The sequence below is a fragment of the Calidris pugnax genome, unplaced genomic scaffold (assembly GCF_001431845.1).
Source record: "Calidris pugnax isolate Ruff unplaced genomic scaffold, ASM143184v1 scaffold9, whole genome shotgun sequence".
In the NCBI taxonomy this organism is placed as follows: domain Eukaryota; kingdom Metazoa; phylum Chordata; class Aves; order Charadriiformes; family Scolopacidae; genus Calidris; species Calidris pugnax.
This window is the reverse complement of record NW_015090778.1, coordinates 5411627-5411904: the sequence shown is the minus strand read 5'-3', so window position 1 is coordinate 5411904 and position 278 is coordinate 5411627.

The following is a 278-nucleotide window of genomic DNA, read 5'->3' as shown; positions in this document are numbered from 1 at the left end:
ACCCCCCGCAGGCGCTGCCCGTTCCCTTCCGAGGGGCTTCCCCCGTCCCCGCTGTCACTCAGGAGCGCGGGGGGAAGGAGGGGGGGGGTGAACACACGGGCCACGAGGGACCCGCCACCAAACCGCAGCCTCCCGCTCCTCGCCCGCGGCCCGCTCGCTGCGGCTCCCGGGGGAGACGGACAGACGGACAGACGGATGGATGGATGGACGGACGGACGGGGAACCCACCGCCCCCCTCCCCGGGCGGCCCCGCGGCCTGGCCCGGCCCTCGCCGCTCG